This window comes from Strix uralensis, chromosome 4 (assembly GCF_047716275.1).
Source record: "Strix uralensis isolate ZFMK-TIS-50842 chromosome 4, bStrUra1, whole genome shotgun sequence".
Classification (NCBI taxonomy): Eukaryota; Metazoa; Chordata; class Aves; order Strigiformes; family Strigidae; genus Strix; species Strix uralensis.
In genome coordinates this window covers 120,269,589-120,290,822 of record NC_133975.1, presented here as the reverse complement: position 1 = coordinate 120,290,822, position 21,234 = coordinate 120,269,589, and the positions used below count along the sequence as shown (strand labels likewise).

The window sequence follows — 21,234 nt, the reverse complement described above, 5'->3', positions numbered from 1 at the left end:
AAGTTGGTTGTTGTTTTTTTCTTTTTTTCTTTTTTTTTTTAACATGAGAAGAAATAAACATTATTTTTAACTCAAAAGAGATTTTAACTTTAGACACTGCCCATGCACATATCCAATGAGGCCAAGGGCCGTGAGAAATGTGTTGACATTTGGTTGCATAATTTTAAATTGAATGAGATTTACATATATTTTTAATAAAAACAAAGCAAGAAGCATGCATTCTTGGAGGAGATTCATTTGCCAAAAGTTCAAAAATTTGGCGAGCACAACTACATTAAATCTGCAGTCAAAATTTTTAAGAGGCAATTATGTAAGATAAGATGGTCGTTTGCACCTATGCAGTCATTCAGAGTCTCTTGACTTTGTAGGCCCTAAAGCTTTACCATCATCCCACAGCACTTGACCTTTGGGTTGCTTTGATCATACTTACTTTCAGAAGGCTTACTGAAGAGTGGTTAATTCTGCGGTGCATGAAATTTGCACAATACTTCTTTTTTCTTAATGGAACACATTTTTACTATTTTGCAAGCCATCCACAAGTTATTACTTCACGTTTGGTTTTAAAATACAGTTTGGAAAATCAAAACAAGTCTTGATTACAAATTAATCATGCAGTGAAATAAATTAAAATACAAAATAAAATAAAGTAGCTTCTCAAGGGAAATGTTTAATCAGTTTCAAGTGTTCTTAAGAGAAATGAGAAATGATGTAGCACCTTTTACAGAAAATATTAAATAAGTTAACGTTTTTGTAGACTGTAGCTGTATAAATAGCTTTAGCTAATTTAAACCAGCTTTCAAAGTAGTACAGCAAGATAGGGTTTGGCATAGCATAGTTAAATAGAAAGAAGGTTCTGTTTTTTCTTTATTTCCTTCTTTGCCTGTCATACCTATAGTTTATAGCTAACTCTGCTATATCATCAAATCATGTATGATAGAAGTCTTGACCTGTTGGTTGCTAACAAGTCTTTCATATTGCTCAAGGCCACAGGAAAATCAGAGGTAAAACTTAACAATTAGAGCCACCTGACAAAAAGATAAACTGCATTACTTCACTATATTTGTCTTGTTACTGTTGTCCCTGTCCTGCCTTCAGACTGGAACTGCAGTTTGTCCTTAGAAGAGTTTCCCAATTCAAGTCAGCATACAGGCGTACCATCCACTTCAGAATATGTTCTATGCTGCGTTAATCTTAATCTCAGGCCTAAGTGCTGTCCTGATTAGGAAAGAACAAAGTTCATGAACCAGAGCTCTGTATGTAGATATCTTCATATCATCCAGACTCTTGATCCTGCAGTTACAATGCACTCAGGCATAACCTTGCCCTCAGCTAGATCCATTGACTTTGTTGCAGCTAACAGGCACCTTAGTCTATCTGTCCGTGTGTTACTGAACCCTGTGCCCAGTTTATAGATTCTCTTGGACAAATACAGCCCTCTTTGTAACTCATTTGTACTACATCAAGCACAATGTGACTTTGATCCCGTTGAAGCACAATTATAAAATTAATAATAGTAATAACAGTAGCAACAACAATAAAGATATGCCTGATGTATTCATTGCAATGGTCAGACATGGGATGCTTCATTTTCTGCCAAAGTCAAGCAACATGTATTTCAATCTTTTTCACCCTCAAGTATTTCTTCCATTATTAGTCTAAGAACTATGTACTTTATCTCTGCAGTCATGTAGCAATTGCTCCAAGCTTCTATTGTGGAGCTGACAATCTACAGTCTAACCCGTAGGAGGTACAACACTCAAGGACATTTCTGAAGCACAAAGCTGTAAGGTCACTTCACTCGAGAGTTACATCCCTCATGGTCTGAGTCCTGCACCAAAACCCACTTCAAGGATAAGAAACAAATACCAGTTCCAAAATAAAACTGTCCAAATTCTCAGGAAGCCTGGTATTCCTTTGGCTGACCATCACTCTTCTATTCTATAGCAGATGACAAATCAAAGCTTGCCCTTGCCTTGTCTTTATCATGAACAGAGCTACATAATCTCAAATCAAGTTCTTTTTCTATATTCCTTCGTTTCCCTGACCAATTTCTGAAAGCTATTCCCAAAAAGTTTCACTAATTTCCAATTAATTAAAGACTGATGAATACCAGCTACTGAAATTTAAAGACTATGTATATGTATATATGATGAGTCTCTTTAACCAAGTAATAAGCGATAGGACAAGAGATAATGGCCTCAAGTTGCACCCGGGAAGGTTTAGACTAGATATTAGGAAGCATTTCTTTACAGAACAGGTTGTTAGGCATTGGAATGGGTTGCCCAGGGCAGTGGTGGAGTCCCCATCCCTGGAGGTGTTTAAGAGTCGGGTCGACATAGCACTGAGGGATATGGTGTAGTTGGGAACTGTTAATGTTGGGTTGATGGTTGGACTGGATGATCTTCAAGGTCTTTTCCAACCTAGACGATTCTGTGATTCTGTGATTCTGTTCTGTGTATAATAGACTTGAATGTGTTCTATGTGTTTCGATGCTATCTTGTCTGTGACTGATCTATGTTGAATACCTGGGTAGTAAATACTGTAGTTAAAACATCTCTCACTTCCTTTTCTTCAGTGCGTATTGTTTAAATACATAGTTTCTATCATTTAATCCTGATGAAGTTCTTTCATTCAAGTGCCTCTGTGGTAAATATTTACAAAAACCCCCAAACCCTGTCAAAAACAGGACCTTGAAATTGCAGCTAAAAGTTGTTACAGGTGCCAGCAAATATATTCTAAATGAAATTAAGAATGTGGCATGCCCTCAGACAGAATTAATTCTAAGACCAATTCAACCAATTGAACCAATGGATTTTCCTTAAAACAACCTTGTACCAGGGATCTGAATTATCTGTGGGACTCATGAGAGTTTGATCAGCAGCTGTGCTGGGGAGCTTAGCCCCAGAACACATCAGAATGGCCACATATTTCATCGCCTTTTTGATCAAAGGAAAACATTCACTTATTTGACGTAGCTTTCCCACAATAATTGCATGCTACAGAAAAGCAAACCAAAGCATCTGATGCCTTAACTAAATAGGCACAATCAAAGGACAGAACAAACAATCCAACATGCCATTCCACCTCAAATCCTTTTGCTTTCCTCCTTCGCTCTTTTACTCCTCCAAAATGCCTTGGAACATAACCACTATTACATACTAAAATGATTCAAGGAAATTTTCACCAAATGAGGAATAAATTATGATGACCTGTAGTGAGAATGCCTATCTTATTTCATTCTGTGTGGTGACACGCACTATGACCAAACATGCCAAACAGTTACCTTTCAGAATTGTAAACTCAAACAAAATTGATATCTACATCTCTCTTTGACTATCTACGCTGTCTTTGACTGTTTCCCTTATCTTTGAATTTATCTGAGTTACTGCAGCTTGTTCAGTCTTGGGTCTCATCTGGAATTCTTGTAGAGCTGCTTTACATAGGATTTATGTAGCCACATACATAGTATTCTAGGATTTAATGGCCAGTTGACTATTGTGCTACATCTCCCAAGGAGTCTCTGAAGAGTTAAGAGCTCTGGCATTGTATGTAGCGCAGAGGAAAGGCTAGCTGTGGATTCCAGCATTGCTTTTTATTATGTTGCAGCTGTACTGCACTCAATTCTACTTGGACAAATTCCTGAACAAGAATCTATTTCCCTCACTTCACTTTTGGAATATGTACTGTTTTGGTTTTTGGCTCAGCTTTGAAGCAATGTTCTTTTTGTCAGTATTGAAGGAATGAAGGGTATATTTAAAGAATAAACTGTTGGGATGTGTTTGGTGATTTTGATTTAGGATGTAGGAATAAGGTTCTCAAGGGATGGAAAATTTGAATCCTAAAAATAATGACCATCTAAAGTTTGGTGGAGGTATTATTATTGTATTGACTCATATGGACCTCACTTGATTCACATCTCTATTTAGGAACAGGGCATTTGTTTACAATGCAACAATATTTATAGCAGCTACAAGGTATAAGTGCTTTCTTCCAGTGGTTATTTAAATAACATTTATAAAATTTAAATATAGCATGATATATTAGCTCTCATACCTAGAAAACACATTAGCCAGAGTTTAGCTTAACACAGTTCTTAAACACTGTTGCAAAGTCACTTGGTCACTTGTGTGATTTCTAGGTGGGTGCAAAACCTGAATAAATTACATTTTGTGTATGTGTAGGTCACTTTAGTCTACCCTTAGGCTATTCTCAAAAGACGATTCTTGACTATCATTTCCTCTCTGAGGCCTTAATAGAGCTAAGCCTCGAGGTATACAAGATACGCTGTTTCTCCATTGAACATTCATAGTTTGCTTATACCATCCAAACCCCATAGTATACTTAGAACTGTATTAGCTCTACTGTCCCAGGAGTCACTCTACAGCAGGGTCAGGATTTGGATCTAAATATTTTCTTTGTAAAAATAGCAACGTGGAGAGAAATCAGCAACCCAATGCGATTATAGGCTAATGTTACCACTTTGTACATTGCCTACAGGCATTTACACATATTTAATGGTTTGCTTCCCTGCTGTGTAATCCATAAAGCAGAACAAAATTTTTCGAAGAGGTTGGCCTGCACTTTATTTATACAATGGCTTGTAACCATGGAGTTTGGAAGTAGAAATTTTGACAAAATAGCAAAAGAAAGTTGCCCCCTAAAACAGAAAAATCAAAGGAAACAAAGCTCATTCTCCTACAGGGTGAAGTAGGGACCAATCTTGCCTGTAATGGGAACATAAGTTATTTTGGATTTCTTTTGGAATGGTCAGCTTTCAGAATTAAATCATCTTTTGGTTGATGACAGTAACTAAACAGGTGAAGCCCTTAGCAGAAGGTGAGAATCTCTGCAATTGGGGAAAAGAAATCAGGCTTTTCTTGAGTCTCAACACATCTGTGCATAAGAACAAGTAGACATTGACCAGTGACTTTCACTGGTGTGTGTTCAAAAAGTAAACTTTGGGCAGCCACCTAATATTAGGTCAAGCAAAAAGTCACTTCACACAGCCTGGCCCTTTGCATTGTAACACCTGTACAAATTATGATGTGCTCCCTACAGTGAGCCAAGCAATGTCAAGACCTTACCCACATTTTGGTCTGCAAGCACACTTGCATGGTTTCAGAAATCCCTTTTCTTCCCTTTCTCTTATTAAACCATTAATTTGAATTCTTTTCACTTAATTATGTCGTTGCTTTTCCAGGAAAACAGAACATTTTATCTCTTACTAAATCAGGAGAATAAGAATTTGTTACTGTATCCCTAATCTGACCAGTGCTGCTAAATTGGTCAATTTATGTACCTTTTTGCTCTCTTAAGCACAGTTTCTCTACAGAAACAAGACTTTTTATAGAAAAAGAGCATGAAGTAAATGGTTCATTCCACTTTCCCACTTGATAAGATTTTAGATTAAGTATATTTAAAATACTCTTTTTATTGCCCTGTAATATATTTTAGACAAACACATTTATTTTTGTAGTGATCAGAGAGATATGGATATGTTTGTCATCTGTTAGAGATCAAGAGACAATACAAGGAAGAGAAGGCTCCCCAATGCATTTCGCATGGAGGCGTTTCTGCCCAATTATGTATTCTCGGCTAGTTTACAGATAAGGGGCCCTGGTCTGGCAACAGTGACATATTCATACACTCAGCTTCATGACCACGAAAAGTAAGATGAACTTCACAAGGCCTGCTCTTCAGGTGACAAGTTAACCACACATTTTGAAAAGCATTTGACACAGTTCCCCATAGAATTCTCATAGAAAAACTGGCTGCTCATGGCCTGGATGAGCATACAGTCTGCTGGATCAAGCACTGGCTGGATGGACAGTCCCAGAGAGTGGTGGTCAATGGAGCTAAATCCAGCTGGCAGCCGGTCACAAGTGGTGTTCCTCAGGGCTTGGTGTTGGGACCATTTCTGTTTAACATCTTTATTGATGATCTTGATAAAGACGTAGAGTGTATCATCAGTAAGTTCACAGATGACACCAAGTTAAGCAGGAATGTCGATCTGCATGAGCATAGGGAGGTTCTACAGAGAGACTTGGATAGATTGGATCAGTGGGCCAACGATAATGGGATGAACTTCAACAAGGCCAAGTGCCAGGTCCTGCACTTGGGCCACAACAACTCCATGGATCGCTACAGGCTTGGGGAGGTGTGGCTGGAGAGCTGTGTGGAAGAAAAGGATCTGGGGATTCTAATTGACAAGCAGCTGACCATGAGCCAGCAGTGTGCCCAGGTGGCCAAGAAAGCCAACGGCATCCTGGCTTGTATTAGAAATAATGTCACCAGCAGAAGTAGGGAGGTGATAGTCCCCCTGTACTCTGCACTGGTGAGGCCACACCTTGAGTATTGTGTCCAGTTTTGGGCACCTCAATACGAGAGAGATATCGAGGTGCTGGAGCGAGTGCAGAGGAGGGCAACGAAGCTGGTGAAGGGCCTGGAGAATAAATCCTATGAGGAGCGATTGAAGGAGCTGGGACTGTTCAGTTTGAGGAGGAGAAGGCTAAGGGGAGACCTCATCGCTCTCTACACCTACCTGAAAGGACATTGTAGAGAGGTTGGTGGTGGTCTCTTCTCACAGGTAATTAGTGATAGAACAAGAGGGAATGGCTTTAAACTGCAACAGGGGAGGTTCAGACAGGACATTAGGAAAAAATTTTTCACAGAAAGAGTGGTCAGACAGTGGAATAGGCTGCTCAGGGAGGTGGTGGAGTCACCATCCCTGGATGTGTTTAAGGGTCATTTAGATGAGATGTTGGGGGATATGGTGTAGGGGAGAACTTTGTAGAGTAGGGCTGATGGTTGGACTCGATGATCCCAAGGGTCTTTTCCAACCTGAATAATTCTGCGATTCTGTGATTTTAGACCTTGAAGTCCTGAAAACTTTGCTGAGACTTGTCTGAGTGTCCTGACGCATGAATCAAACCTAAAGTTCAGCAAAAGTTTTGCCACCTGTGACACACCTGTGGATGACACAGACAGCAAAGAGTGGAATATATGCACTGGGAGTATGGCATGAGAAAGCCCGATGGATGCTGAACCTCATCCTATGAAAGGGTGAAAGAACAGTGTTTATGCAGACTTGAAGAGCAAGAAGACTCTGAATTACTAATATTTAGTCAGGAGGATGAAGTGACCTACCAAAGTGTAGGATGGTACTTTCTGAAATTATTTTCCCTTCCTGTATGAGGATAGGAACTAAGGGCTCAGTTAAGACTTTGAGCAGCACTTTGATCACTTGGTCTGCTTTTGGGTAACCCTTCTACTTGTTTGTCTTTATTCAGGGTTTCTGGTAGCTCCATAGCTGTAACACAAAGAAAGATTGATGTTGGAGAAGTAAACTATTTGATTTACTGTTTATGCCATGATGTTGGCACAAGAGCATTTTAAAAATCACAGCATACACATTGGGTCCCAGGGCTGTAGGCATGTTTTTGAATTTAAAGGGGTGTTCATTGCACAAGATATAATACATGCCCCAAGCTGCTTAAGAGTTGGAAAAAATAGAATATTTTGCATCTGGATAAGGACCCAAATTCACAGTATGAGATAGTTATCATATATAATATTTCAGAGGGACCAAAATATCTACTCACATACTTATTTGCAGAGCTTGGTTATGAAATATAAACCATCTTCAATACCTTTTTTGTGTTGCAGTGTGTGCATGTTTTTTATGAATTTCTAACCTATTTTTTCATACAGAAAAGAGGAAGTTTAAAAAAAAGGACAGGGAAGTTTATCTTTTTGTTTATTTCAGAAAATATATGTCCTTAAAAGCAGATTTATATTGGCCCCATTATTCAAAACATCTAAGAAACCTTAAAGGCTTTGAGAAATTCTGTTTAGAAGCTGCCAATAAAATGAGTTTCATAACTAATAATATATCAGTTTTGATAGCAATAAAGTTGTTGAAGATACTGCCAATCATTCATTCTGCTCCAGTCCAAATGCAGATCCTTATACGGATGACATCTCACTACACTGACATCTGGAACATAGCAACAAAATGCTGCTGGCTCAGAGAAACAGGAGCAACATGCAATATTCATTGCCAAATGTCACTTAGCAACATAACGTGTACAGTGGAGGAAAACTCACATCAGCCATACCCTACCCCTCCAAACAAACAAAAGCTCCTTGTAAGACATATTTTGAAATTAAGGCAAATGATGGCATTATGCTACCTAGGAAAATTTTCTGTTAAAAATATAAAGAAGGGAAAGTGAACAAAAAAGAAGTTCTGGTTCATTCCACCAGAGGACAAATACAAGGCACTGTTAGCCTTTGCATAATAATGCCAGCAGCCCTCCCTTGGGAGCAAGGTGTCATGAATTATAGGTGCAGCTTCAAAAACTCTTCTGACATGTTACTGAACTGTTGTTTCACTTAAGTTACTTACATAATTTCAGGTCTATCCATCAGGCAAGTAAAGCTTTTTGGCTCTCTGTTTTTTACTTAGGTGCCTATCTGCCACCCTTTTCTCCTGTGAAGTGCTTAAACATTAATGTACTCTCTGCAAGTGTAAAAAGCCTTAAGTTCTGAATGGACCACTGCATCTGTATGGCAAAGTACAGAACAGAAATCTTTGGAGGAAATTCTTTAGTTTCTGAAAGTAACATAGTTGTGTCAACGTGCTTCTCAGCCTAAGCAGATTCACTGTTTTGATTTGGCTTTGGACCTGAAAGAGACAGAAACAAAGAGAAAAGGGTATAAAACACAAACCAAACTTACCCAAGGTAGATATGCTAAACTATACTTTAATGCATTGCCTACCAGTTTTATTTTATCTGTATCTCTTCTATCTTGCCTTGGGGTTATGCATCTTTGCAGGAACTATAAGACAAGTAAGAAGTTGGTTTGCAGAAGGACAACAACAGGTACATGTGAAAGGTTAACCATTAAACTGGCAACAGTTACAAATGGAGTTCTACTGACAAAAGTTCAGGGGTTTATTTTGCTTATTTGGGGATTTATCTTGTTTAAAGCTGGCAGTTTGATTTCTCCATTTGGACAAATATTAGGTTTATGCTAAAAAAGAATCCAAATTATCCAAAGTTGAGGCATCACCAATACGTCATGATATCACATTAAAGAATAAGAGGACCTTGAGGACCTCCAGAGATGGGATGAAACTGAATAACCTAAAGAAACAGTAATAATAACATCTGGTAGCAACTAGGAGCTTAGCAGTTAGAAATGTTGTTGAAAGACCTAGTAATATTTGTCCAGTACAAAAGGATTACGTGCCACCAATGCAAAACAATTAATAAAAAGACAAATGTACAGTGGTGCACTGGGAATTTACAAAAAAGTTAGAGAAGTATCAAAGTCATTGACAAAACATCTGTGAAAATCTTAGTTTGAGTGCCATGTTCAGTTCTAGAGAACTTTGTTCAAGAAAGAGGAACAATGAAGAAAAGGATTATTAGGGGTAACTGAAGAAATAAACCCCGTAGTTTATAGGAGAGGTTGCTTTCTTGTGAATACAGTGGGTAAACACAAGGGTGCAAAAAGAAACAATTTAAAAATTATCTTGGAACAAGAAAAAAAAAAGTTAAAAAAAAAAGCATTATAAACTTAGATTTGAAATTACAAAAGAAGTGTCTCAGTACCAGAGGAACGAAGTTCTGCAACAGTATAATTTCGACAAAAAGCTTAGTTGGTGGTAAGGTGAAGTGTGATCTCTTTCTGAAATGTGAACTTTGATAAGGGCTTTCCTTTTGGTTATAGTGTTTGAAACTCTTGCAGTTGCCTCACTTATACCACTAAACCTCCTGGACGGAGAAGTTTGTTTCTCCCTGTTTTGGTAGAGATAGGATGCCAGATACTCACAACAGCAAATTATACAATAGCTTTCCTAATTATGAAAGTTGTTAATTTTGGCAATGACAACAGAGAAATTTGTTCATTACAGTTGGGCAAGCATCCACATTTCCTGTATTATGACAATTCTCAAATTATTGTTTTGTTGTTGTCAACATGAATCAGGTCAAAAAGTGGAAACAAAGACTGGATGCTATCATAGAATTATAGAATGGTTTGGGTTGGAAGGGACCTTAAAGATCATGTAGTTTCAAGCCACCTGCCATGGGCAGGGACATCTTCCACTAGATCAGGTTGCTCAAAGCCCTGTTCAACCTGGCCTTGAACACTGCCAGGGAGGGGGCAGCCACAACTTTTCCGGGCAACATGTTCCAGTGTCTCATCACCCTCACAGTGAAGAATTTCTTCTTTGTATCTAAATCTACCCTCTTTCAGTTTAAAACCATTACCCCTCATCCTATCACTACCTGATAAAAAGTCCCTCCCCATCTTTCCTGTAGGTCCCCTTTAAGTACTGGAAGGCTGCTGTAATGTCTCCACAGAGCCTTCTCTTCTCTAGTCTGAACAACCCCAGCTCTCTCAGCCTGTGTCCATAGGAGAGGTGCTCCAGCCCCGTGATGATCTTCATGACCCTCTTCTGGACCTGCTTGAGCAGGTCTATGTCTCTCTTGTTCTGAGAGCTCCACAGCTGGACACAGTACTCCAGGTGGAGTCTCATGAGAGTGGAGAGTAGAGGGGGAGAATAACCTCCCTTGACCTTCTGGTCACACTTCTCTTGATGCAGCCCAGGATGTGGTTGGCTTTCTGGGCTGTGAACGCATGTTGCTGGCTTATATTCAGGTTTTCATCCACCAGTGCCCCCAAGTGTCTCTCCACAGGGCTGCTCTCAATCCATCATGACCTTGACATTTTATTTACTGAAAACATGACATTCCTACTAAGGGCTTTTCTTTGTATTAATTGGGCATTTCCTGAAAAACTGAATTTCAGCAGAAGCGCCAGTCAGTTCTTGTCCATATCATACATACATATCAAGTGGAATTTATTGGAAATAACATCTAAATAACTTAAGCCCTTAAATATATGGATAGCATGACTTAAAGGTCATGGCCCTAAGAAATGTCTAGGCTGGGGTGAAAATGGGACCTGGTTCCATACAAACTGTTTGCGTTCAAGGTACATGGTTTTAGGTCTGGAAACCTGGAGGAAACATCTATATAGGAAACTCACATGTAATTTCCTCAAAGGAACAAATTTCAGTCTTTCTTAATTTTCTCGGACTGAAAAGAGGATTGCCCATAGTACTTGCTCAAGTACAGTTAATGTGCTTGGCCTTTATGTTCCATTAAATAAATTTTTGAGATATTCAGATTGTTCTAGCTGAGTATCATTTAGTTCTGTGCTTTGGTAATATCTTCTGGCATATAACAAACAGTAAACCCACTATTTCTGTCCTCCCTTGCTGGTCCAAAATTTCAATTTTATTCAAGGCAGTAAGCAGAAAGACAAAAAAAAAAATTCTCAAGGGAATGTCCAAACTTAGTCAGAGGCAAAGAAATGCCCAAGGATAAAATTTCCAGGGAACCCCAACAAACATATAAAAACATAGGGGCTGATTTTGCACCACTAGCAAATACATTAGCACAAACTTTCTAGTGTGAAAAAATATCCAGTTAAAGTGAACTTTTTTTGTTAGAACAGTTTTAGCCTCTATGACATCAACATAACTTTTGAACTTCATCACATAACAACTTAAACATCAGTCCCAGAAGTCTGTGACTCCCTGAGACTATTTTAAAATTAATTTCTAATGAGAAAGGACTTTTAGGAGAATGAAAACAATGCCAAATCTGAAATAAAGAGTTGAAGAGTTATTTAAGGACTCTGCAATGGTTGATCATAATCTGAAATGGGATATATGCACTTGTTTTTCAATTTAAGATTGAGTGTGGTGGGCACCACAAAAGACAATGTAAAGCATTTCCTTTGGGTGCATGGTTTCTGTGTGATAAGGATCAAGAAAAACTTTCACAAATAGTATAGGAAGGTCTTCTAGATAAGTATCTGTGGATGTAATTTGTTACTCACCTGAAAATTATTTGGGGATGACCAATACTATACAGAAGATCCATGAATTTAAGCCTCTTGGCCGTACAGGAGTCATTGTTTGTAAGGGCAGTCACAGTCATGAACTGAAAGATTTATTAAGACAGAAGTGTGAATCAATACACAGCATAGAGGAATAGCACTCCCACATGTTAGTCAGCTCCGTGGAAGGACCCAGCCTCCATCACAACTCCATATCAGCTATAGAAGTCTAAGAAATATCTAGCTTTGCCTTTGGTAATATTTTAGGAAGAAATATGGGCCTCCAAAAGTGATTTAGGTTTAATTTTTGTTCTTCTCATTTCATATTTGTTTTGTTTACTCATCTCCAACTTTCCCTCATCTTTTCCCTCACAAGTTGCTGATGTCCCTCTCAATGGTAAGAAAATAGTTTAATTTTAAAATGCAACAACTCCCTCCCTCCCTCCCTGTGTATTAACAGTATATGGTAATTAACTAAGTATACCACTGAGCATAGCAGTTTATTTTTCTATGTTTTTGACGTGTTGGAGTATTTGTTGTGAAAGCTAGGAATTAGATACAATCTTAGCGAAGATCAGGGCACCTGAAAAATCTTTGTAATCTCCTTTAAACGCAGTGTCCTGCACATGTTGTTGCATACCGATCATAACACCAAGAGTGATCATGCAAAGAGCAATGGCACACATGAAAGGCCTGGCACTGTAACGAAGGGAAAAGAAACTGTGGAAAGAGAAAAAGTAAAAAACTGGACTGCACTGAGTGTCATGGCAAAAGCTCCTGCTGACTTCCAAGGACTAAGTTTTCTCCCAACATTTCTTCTTTTTTTTTTTTTTTTAAGAATAAAGTATTGTGATTTAGGTTTTTACTTTGATAAATCCAGATGTTACATCAGCTTGTTTCACTGACATTGTGGTGGGTAACTGGCACAGAGCATCACAACCAGTCACTGACCAACCATCTTAAACTGGAAATGAGTCATCCCCCAAATTCTCCCACATTTGGTTCAGATGTGCCTCCAAAAGATCAGGAAGGGACAGAGTATGACTAGTGGGTAAATATTTTGGTCTCTGTATTTTTTTTTCCTACATGAACCTTCTTTAATCCAGATTCCAGTTAATTTTGACTTTGAAAAGGCAGGTAAAAGAAAAAGGAATTTTAGAGTTTTCAGTTTCCTTCTTCATCCAATAGAACAATGAAAGCATTATATAATTTTCAGGGGTTTTTTACTGTTCATTATCATTCCTGTCAATAGAGCTTGATTTATTAATTTTCTGCTTATTTTTGGAGAGGTGAACGTGTCAGGTTTCATTACAGGCCAGTTCTTTTATTTTTCCCTTCCCTTCCCTTCCCTTCCCTTCCCTTCCCTTCCCTTCCCTTCCCTTCCCTTCCCTTCCCTTCCCTTCCCTTCCCTTCCCTTCCCTTCCCTTCCCTTCCCTTCCCTTCCCTTCCCTTCCCTTCCCTTCCCTTCCCTTCCCTTCCCTTCCCTTCCCTTCCCTTCCCTTCCCTTCCCTTCCCTTCCCTTCCCTTCCCTTCCCTTCCCTTCCCTTCCCTTCCCTTCCCTTCCCTTCCCTTCCCTTCCCTTCCCTTCCCTTCCCTTCCCTTCCCTTCCCTTCCCTTCCCTTCCCTCCCTTCCCCTCCCCTCCCCTCCCCTCCCCTCCCCTCCCCTCCCCTCCCCTCCCCTCCCCTCCCCTCCCCTCCCCTCCCCTCCCCTCCCCTCCCCTCCCCTCCCCTCTCCTCTCCTCTCCTCTCCTCTCCTCTCCTCTCCTCTCCTCTCCTCTCCTCTCCTCTCCTCTCCTCTCCTCTCCTCTCCTCTCCTCTCCTCTCCTCTCCTCTCCTCTCCTCTCCTCTCCTCTCCTCTCCTCTCCTCTCCTCTCCTCTCCTCTCCTCTCCTCTCCTCTCCTCCCCCTCCTCTTCTTTTTAACTTTCTTTCTTCCTCTCCCACTGTCTTTCTCTTTCTCCTGAGCAAAGATCAGCATGTTTGACATATGCTTACAATTACTACAATGTTTTCAGCCTATATAAATAAATCCTCAAGTTTAAAGGTTATCAGTGCATCACGTTTCACTTCGCATACTATAATCACAAAATTAAAAACTTCTACAAAACTTTATGATTAAATGTTAAATGTGGGGTAAGACATCATAACAAGTCATCATCATGGAGATGATCTATTATAAATTACATGCCCATCTTGCATTTCAGAATATCTGTGTTGTTTATGAAATTTTAGTTGTTTGCATTCTAATTCAAATGCTTATGTACTCAGAATGGATCATAAACTCTTGCTTTTGCATGCTAGCAGGGTATGTATCTGCCAGTCAAACCACTGTGGGAACCCACAAAATAGGGGCGCAAAATAGGGAAAATAGAATGAAACTGTGTTTCACCCAGCTCATTTATATTCTTGCTCAAGATGCAGCTTCAGCATCATATTGCTCACAGCATCTCTGATATAAGTTCACATTTTTCTTACAGTATCTGCTAGATAACATCTGTTAAAGAATTTACCTGAAAGAAAAAGGAAACATTTTAAAGAATAAGAGCCTCAACATGTTTTAAGGTGGCCATCCATAAAAGGCACTTTTTCCCTCTCATTTGCATGAGTTCAAATTTAGAGTAGTAAGTGAAGAGAGAAGAGCTGAATTCTATCCTGATTTATCTGCAGTGTGATCTTGCAAATCATTTTCCTGATTGGAGGTTTCTAATGTCTAATGTTTTTCTTTGCTGTAAACACTTCAAAAAAAGCCTTAAATATATTTTAAGCAGCTATAGATAGAAACTGCCCTGATTCAATGATTTGAATTTCTCTGCCTGGAATGTTTACTGAGTTCTTATCTCTGATTTTTCCAACCTCTTCAGTATTTTAGGCTTTATATTGTTTTTCCTGATTGATGCATGTTATACAAACCTGAAACTGTGGCATATATAACATTACTGTCAGTCTTAACATTTAGTATATATCAGAGGGTTTCCAAAGAACGCACATGATCTGCTAACAATGGCTAATTTGACTTCTTGGTATATAGAAGGATAATTCAGGTTGGAAGAGACCTGAGGACCTCTAGCCCAGCCTCTGCTTAAAGAAGTGTCCACGCTGATTTCAGACCAGGTTGCTCAGGGCTTTATCCAGTCTTTAAAATCTCCAAACTGAGATTGCCAAATAGATGCACCATACTTGCATGGTGTTTTTGACTGATTTAGATTTGTGGATCCTTCTTCTGCAAGGGGTGTTCATCACCCTTTCGAAAATTAACATGCATGGGTATGGGTACAGATATCTCCCATGGGAATATGAGAGGTAGGTTGGTACTTCCTGGACCACATTTAAAACCACTGATGTCTTTAAATATCAAACAAAGGTATTAGGATAGGCTGACATAATTAATCTTTAGAAAATCTATGTACTTTTTTATATTCAGTTTAAAGGGAGATACTCTGTTCACAAAATACAACTTCTATATGATAATTTATTACTCTAGTATTTAATGTATCTGTTTCTGATACATTCTGGAGTACAAAACATGTGATATTGTAACTGGACTAATTTAAATTCTGAAATTTGCTTTCTCTTCCATTGCCACTCATCCCAGTTTCACCTTGGTGGTCAACATCATTGCTCTTCCTGGAACCTGTGGCAAATTATTCACTTAATTTTGTCTTATAGCATAACTCTTCAACATTATTAATTCTCACCATGTATTGACACTCTTCTTTCCCTGCAGTCTTTATAAAGATAAGCATTTTATAAGTTTTAGAACCTTTTGTAAGCTTGACTGAGCCTGGATTTTGGTATCTCTTATTAAGTGCCTCCTTTTCTGATAGTTTCTGTGCTAATCTGCTATTCCTTGATGATCATTACTATTTCTACTTCAATAAAATTCCATTTCCATGGAGTCCTTCCTTAGGTCCTGCCACTCCATGGTTTTGCTTAGAAATGCGTTTTCCACACTGAGCACCAGGATGACAGTAGTGCCCTGCTTCAAAAACAGTGACAAATGAAGACTGCCTGAAGATCACTAGGATTAGCAGCCTAGAGGAGGCAGCTGAATCTTGGCATCCTCACCCAAGCCCGGAGGCCTGTTTATTTCATTTGGGATGAGTATTAGGGATCTGACAAGATAAGCATGCACTGATGGTGGGAGACCTGGGTGCATACTGTGTGACCTGGGTACAACAGGAACTGGGTGAGGGTATAAGAAAGGGAAGGGACTTCTTGTTCTTCACCTCACAGGTGGCCACACCTGAAAGCAATGACTACTACAGCTGTTCTTGAACAGATGGTAGCTCTCTGTACCATGAATTACGTGGGTTTGCCAAGTTACCATTTTAGTGTTTTTTACTTTTTCTGTTAAGAAATATCTGTTTCTTTAAATCCTTTTTTTCCAAAGTCAGGACTTGTGAGTGAGGAAATCTTACTCATTCTTGAGTGCCCAAGTGGCTAATTTAGTTTCACAAATTTCTGAGAGAGAGCTCAGCTGGGGTCATTTAAAGCTTGGGTTGAATTTGCTTTTGTTATATTTCTTTAGAGCCTCTTAAAATTGACTCCAGACCTTTTTACTGCACCTGGCAGAAAGCTGTACTTGCTTTCCAACCTCTATCTGGAAATTAAGGTCTTCCCAAATGAGAGTCTTCCCTGTCAGATTTCTGCCTTTAGTAATGTTAACGAGAGCTCTGTCTCTCCTCTCACTGTACTGGCTCATGGATGATTCCCAGGACTGCCTCAGTACAATCTTGTTCAGTCTCCTTCTCTTGCGTGGTTTAGACCCCAAAGGATACTGTTGCACCCATTCTTGTGCAGAATACACATCATTAACTTAAAATGCTGTTTTACTGATTTGATCATATGCTCACTGAATAGTGCATATTCTCCAGCACCTGCATTCTAGTCATGACTGTTAGCCCATTGTTTTCTGTTATAATACCCAGTTTCTCACCCCATACTATTACTAAAGCTCTTCTATTTTGTTGTCCATGTTGCTTCCATTTATTATGTGAATGTCTCAGTTGTTTCATTTTTTAAAAATTATAGAGTTCTTGAGGCAGATTATGTACTTGCATAGTAATTCTCATCAATATGAATCATTTCCTTCTGCTGGAAATCTTCTGTCATCTCATAGTTTTTTATCAGTTGTTATGTGATTTCCCTGTACATTGAAATCAAGTGAAGAAATTACATGAGCTTGTCCCATTTATATTCATTCACATTTTTGTTACAAGCTCCTCTAAGCAACCATGTTGTACCTCAGAAAACTATTTACCTAGCTGCACGAGTTACCCTGCAAGATAAGTCTTCTCTCTGTGAATGTATCCCAAAGTTCATTGCTGATGCCTTTTTTTCTGCCACTTCTTGAACTCTCTAAAGTTGCTAATATCTGCCATCCTTCTCTGCAAAGAAATAAAATTCCTCAGCTGATAACCTGAGCTTTATTTCTTTCATTACCTTGCTCTGTTTCATGGGATTGTCCCTTGTGCCCCTCATATTCACGTCTCGTACCTTGGTCCTGCAGGGCCCTCCCACATGTCCTCTGAATCTCCTTTAGCTTGTCTTCATGCACGCCTGCCTGGGTGCAGGCTGGTCCTTCCCTGCTTCCCCCCTCACCTTTGCCTCTGCTCTCTTTTAATCTCTCACATCTTGTCTGTCTTCCCCATTGGCTTCAGACCCTGTCTCTTCCCCGTTTCTTTCTTTCCCTTTCTTCTTGTGGGGCTGGCTGCTCTATTCTTCCTAATTTCTCCTGTTTCACGAAGAGGTCTTGAGCAGCCAGTGGGTAACAGATGTGAAGAGCACTCACGGGTGCCACATACTCACTTACTGGTGGCCCTGACATCCTCAGCACAAGACACCCACGTTGCTAGTGTCTATATTGGCCTTTACAGCACAGCCAGAAGCACTCTCTTGTTCTCTTAACATGCTGGACCTAGGCCAGGACCTTGCAAGAGTGAGAGTGGCACAGTTTGATATTAAAGACTGTCTCACCCATGTCTGTCATATGATGCAAAGTTGGTTTCATATTAGACAGAATCTAAATACATTTACTTGAAAAACACAAATGTGGAGTTTGCAACAAAGTTATGAAACAAAGTTGTGAAAAAAGAGAGCAATAAGATCATATTCCAGATGATCTTCAGCTGGTCCAATTTCTAAGCTAGCTTGTGAGGTTAACTAAGTAGCCTCTGCAGTTTACCTGAGGCCAAGAGCAAGAGAACATCTCGCTTCTGGTGCAGGTGGCTGTCAAAGCCATGCAGAATGCCTACTCTGGGCAGCCTATTCTTTTCCACCCCAGCAACACAAGCTGAATCTTCCTTCTGTTTTCTTACTTACCCAAAGCACATTTCATCTGATAGAGTGCTTAGAATTCACAGGGTTTTTCTTCAGTAGGTTAAGCTATTTCTTTTTACCTTCCTCATTATGTTCTTTTCGCTAACATTTCTACTTATACCATAGTTAGCGCATTCTGACTTTGGGTTGCTTCTAACTGTTACAATGGTAAATACTAAAATTGAAATAGCTAAAGCACAGACTTTTAACCAGCCTCAGAAATTCTTATTGCCTCCAAGCACTGTTTTAAAGCAAAAGATACTATAACATATAATGAAATTGGGAATAGGGCACACAGACTAAGACACACACCTGAATGCAAACTCACTTCTGAAAGAAATCTCCTTCTTCCAATTTGGCAGGTATTCAGATGAAGATCCAGGCCACAAAAGTAATGCAGTTATCATAAACATGACTTTTTTTTTTCTTTTTAAAAATGACCTTATGTTTTTTGTTTCCCTTTTGATTTTTAACCTCATTTTATTAATGTTTTGAAAGAACTTTCATCTCTGCAAAGGTGAGGCCTAGAGGTTTATTTTTAAATTACTTTTTTAAAATGTCAGGATCAGGGTTTTTAGACCATCATCTTTCAAAAGAATCCCAGGACAAGCAGATATAATTACCTTATTGAGGGACTAAAATGAAAATACCTGCTTTTTCCACATTATCAAAATGTGTGTTTCCACAATACAGTGTGTGTTCCTCTGTAAAGCAACCACCAATATTTTATTAAATGTATAGTTTTGTTCAATATTTAAATCTTTTATAACTATATAAAAATGGCTTATACATATGTGAAATTAGATATTTTAAAAATGTTAGTTGAGTGAGATAGATACTGGCCATAGAAGATGGATATGTTGAATTATGTTGCACATAAATTGTTGCCAATAGCCATTTTAGAACAATTTATTGACTAACGTTACCAATTTGTCTTTGAATCCATATATAAATATTGCACTGATATTCTTTGGAATAAGAATACTGTATTCTGGACCAGCATCCCAAACTTGTTGATGGGATCAACATATTCTCACTGCTCAGGGTTGTACTAGGAACTACTGAAATTGTGGGATTTGATGGCATCAGCCTTTCAAACTTTCACATTTCTCGTCATGACCTTTCTGTGATTAGTCCGGGTTTGTGTAAGGGGAGGCTTTGCAAGTACATGGCATTGTCAAATCACTGTCGGCCAGTATGGAGGGAACCCTGCATTACACAAAAGCTGCTGACATTTGTGAATACACAGAGCATAACATGGCTGTGTGAGATCTTACAGATTTATCTTGGAAGCCAGCTGCTGCAGTGCCAAGCAGATTTGGCTTCAGACAGAGGAGAATGAAGGAAATGAAAAAGAGTAGCTACTTGTGGATTAACTTTTCCTGGAACAGCCTTATTCATTACAGAGCCATTTCTGGTCCCAGCAAGCTAGCACTGTTCAGCAGAACTGCTTTTGTAACGATTAGCACTATAGATGCTCATATACAATTTTTTGTAAATTAGATAATTGGACATAGCTGAGTTATGCAGTAATCTATTCAGAAAGGTAGTTTCTTTATAAACCTCTGCAGCAGTGTCTACTGTAAGCCATCTAAGGTTTTCCCTCTCTCATACATTTCTTACATCAGTGTAAACATGGGTATTTATTTAGAATGCACAAATACTGTCTAGCTGCTGTGTTCTGAGTGCATTTCCTTTGCAGATCTTGAAGAGTGAGTCTCAGTGCTTTGCTATTGTCCCAGCAGTGTGAGAAATTTGACTACCATGGGGATGCAATGCCTTCCCAGCCTGCACAATGTGAGCATTACCTTGCCCCATCCTGAAGGAATCCCAATGTGTCAATGAGTGGGATGGGAGACTTGGGTGTGTAAGGAATAAAGGCTTGGGCTCTGGTTGGCAGACCTTCTTTATTTGAGACATAAAAGGACTCTCTGATGGGTCACAGTGAACGTTAGTCATAATATGTGATTTTATTAAAACCACTCAAAGGGCATCGGACAAATGGAATAAAGAAGAAAATACAACAATTAGCAACAGATTTACAGAAGTTATGTAAATGGACATAAATGCCACAAAAAACAAAATCTCCAATAAGTGCAGGAAACTTTAAAGTGTTGGAAACATTTTCCTGGAAAGATGACAAATGAATGTTGCAGGCCTGGGTGTTGGTGGGCATACCACACTTGCGTAGATCATGCGATTCAGCAGTAACTTTCTCATGGCCCTGTTGGTGCTACTTGCTGGCACAGTGTTAACTCTCCACTATATTTCTAACTACACCTGTCAGGGCATCTTGGAGGTTTGTCTTTGGGGACCTCAAAGAGGTCTTGGGACAGACTGTCCACCTCTACATGTTAGTATGAAATCTAACATAGAACTACAATGCTACAAGATTCAGAACGTTTGGAATAATCACCTAAATTTGAAATTTTAAATGTTTGGTATTTTCATTACTAATTCTTGATTTTCTTCAGTTCCAGAACCTCCCAGTTTCTTACCAAGAATCAAAGGAACTCCTCTAAGGCAAAATTGCTCAATTGTGACTCATTCTAATGATATTGCACAGTAATAAAACCTCCACACATTTTTGGTCTTTTCTACTTAACTAATATTCCCTCTTTCATGCTCTCATCTCATCTACAAATTTGATACTGTTACTCTTCACTTTTTTACCATTCTCCACGTTCTCTAACTTTCCTTATAAAGAAGTCTTTCTCTGTAACAGATCTATGCAACTTTTTAGAGCTATTGTCTCTTTCAGTTGTGCTTATCCAGCATAAAGGAAAATCTAAAGGATTTGACATTTCAGTTTACTCCTTTCATTAAAAAATGCTTGTATGTTTGAAAACAATGTCAAAGATGGGAAGTTGAGTAAGCATTTCAAACAATGCAGTATGGACAAGGGCTGTTTGCCAACCCCAACTTCTTTTAAGTCTCTCCATGGACCTTTACAGGAGGTGCACTATACACTACCCTATTTGTATTGAATAAAGTAAAGC

General features: G+C 39.0%; 1 long non-coding RNA gene across 4 annotated transcripts in view; it reads left to right on the top strand.

Moving 5' to 3' along the window:
* Positions 1-21,234, top strand: part of LOC141943459 (uncharacterized) — a 183,214-nt gene that overhangs the window by 101,173 nt on the left and 60,807 nt on the right. The gene's annotated exons all lie outside the window — the stretch shown is intronic.